The sequence below is a fragment of the Cynoglossus semilaevis genome, chromosome 18 (genome assembly GCF_000523025.1).
Source record: "Cynoglossus semilaevis isolate Cse_v1.0 chromosome 18, Cse_v1.0, whole genome shotgun sequence".
NCBI lineage: Eukaryota > Metazoa > Chordata > Actinopteri > Pleuronectiformes > Cynoglossidae > Cynoglossus > Cynoglossus semilaevis.
In genome coordinates this window covers 13008305-13010853 of record NC_024324.1, presented here as the reverse complement: position 1 = coordinate 13010853, position 2549 = coordinate 13008305, and positions in this window count along the sequence as shown.

The window sequence follows — 2549 nt, the reverse complement described above, 5'->3', positions numbered from 1 at the left end:
ATATATTGAAAAATAAATACACTGAATCAGACAATAACTACACAGCAGTCACAGTTGTAAACAATAAAGTTAAATGTAACTTTAAACAGGTAAAAGAGAGACCTGACCTGATCTAAAGCAGTTCACACTGGTTTTTACCGGTTTAGATAGCTGCTGTTTAATGTGCGTCAAACTTAAGTGGAGGATCTAGATTTATACCTAAATATTTAAACTGGTTTACCGCCTCAGTTTCTTTATTATCAATAGTGATGTGGAACTTGTTAGGGACTTTCTCTCTTATTGAACAACATTGCTGGTGGTTTTTGTGATTAAGTGTTTAGCACACTTTGGTTGATTTTCAAGTGTTCCACCTCTCTAATGTCGTTCAAAAGGCTGATGTTCGAATACAAATGTCAACAACAGACGTATCGCAGCATCGTAAAAAGGGTCAGATGAGTTAACAGGGTTTACAGAGGCAGCAACATCCACGAGGGAGCCCAGATAATTTGGACACATGATTAGGTTTTGACATGGAGTCCCTGGTGAGCTCTGACTCAGCATGTGTTTGACTTCTCCTGACAGACACTGGTGTGCAGCTCACACAAATGTTTTCCTCCTGTCTGGCAGTGAGTCATTAGAGACATCGGGTCCCTCTATAGTTTTTTCACTTCCTCAGGTCAGCGTGGCACTTGGGTTGGATTTCAAAATAATGACTGGCCATGTGACTGCCCTCCTCACTGGGGGGAGGGTGTTATCTTTCATCTTATATCTTATTTTATACAGCTAAACCTCAGGAACAAACAGATTCCGTGGTGGTTCTCTGCAGGCTGTTGTTGTTGTTTTGCTCCTTGGATACTCGTTTCCGTGGCTCTGTGGGAATTAGTATCCGAAGTAACAAGAATAACCAGAATTTGTGGCTCATAGGAAGTGAAATCAACCTCTGTCTGGGTGGAGTAAACATCTGTTTTTGTCTGACCCGCGCACAGATGGTCTGCTGACTTTTAAAATAAAGATGTCACTGCCCAAAACAGTAAATGTTTCTTTGCAGCCTTGATCACATGACCGTACACTTCTGTGACGGCACAGATTATGTTAGTCATACTGGGGCTTTTGCTGCAGGATTTGCTACATTCTTAGTGATTAGGAGCAAGTGGAAGTGTGAGCTGGAGCGGTGGTAATCACATCGAACATGACCGTCTTTAAACCACTTCCTCTTCTTGTTCTTCTTCTCTTTTTGATTTTCCCTCAATCAGTCATCTGTCTGTCCATCTCTGTCACGTCCACGTCTGTAGTTGTCCTGCTTGGCTGCCTCCATGAATCTGGGTTCTTTCTGCTTCTCCCGCCTTGTCGCTTCAATACTTCCTGTTTGATGTATCCACTATCTTTCCACCGCACATGTCTGAATCATCTCAACACACTGTCCTTAACTTACCTCAGACGTAGCTGTCCCTCTGATGTGTCCCTCCTGGTCACTGGTCTTACAGGGCACATTTCAATATCCTCAACTCTGTCACCTCCAGTTCTTACTGCTGTGTCTTCAAACCGTATGTTACAGTAGGTTCTAGTAATGACTTGTTCATGTTGTTGTGCATTGAGTGACTCAAATCTGATGTGTCACTGAGCTAAAGTGCAAAAGAAAAAAGAAAGATGGAAAACTTTTGATGAAACAAACCCAAACATAGACGTGGTATCAGTGAAAGACAAACCTGCAGTTTGTGGTTCAAAATGAAGAAGGCAGGGAAAACAGTAAAGGTGAAACTTGACAGAGAGTGATGGAGGCATGTGATTGGTTGAAGGAAACCCCCCCTACCAAAAAAGGACAAGACAAGGGAGAAGTTTGAGGACAGTCGGGTTTTAGGTGATAACCACTTCCACTTGTATTGGCTCTTCTTCACTAGTCATTTATTTAATCATATCACCTCTCTGTTTCCTACAACTCTGTACAGCAGCAGCATCAAAGTGATTTCCTTCTTCTAAAGTAAACATATTCTTTCAATACTCTAGAGTACAGTGAATACGACAGGGTGGAAATATTTCATACATATTTTTTTAAGGCAGAGCCAAAGCTAAAAATATTCAAATGACCAAAATATTTCAATTGCCCTTAATGTTTCCTGCATGTTTAGTTTGGTACTCAGACTGCTATGAGCCGGGCCATAATATAGAAACCACAGTCAAACCTCAAAGAATGCAGCTGTGTCACATGGTGCATCCACACATATTGTTTAGATCTGAAGAAAAGCAAATGTCACACACACACACAGCAGCAGCTACTGGTCATCTGAAATCTGAATCTTATTAATTATATTTTTGCATTTGTTTGTTGATTTTTGTCCATATTAACAATTTCATCATAAAAAGAGGTGTGTTCATCTTTAAATGAGCAAATTGATGTAAATAAAGTGATTCCGTCGTGCCAACTCAAGGAACTGGTGCCAAACTAGACGGCAGGTTTTGCGGTTTGAAGACGAATCTTTTATGGTCACAAAAAGGAAGAACATGCGCTTGAAGATTTTTATTACTTCCTAAAGCACTGCTGAAATGGAGAGATGAGCAGGGGAGTGCCGTCA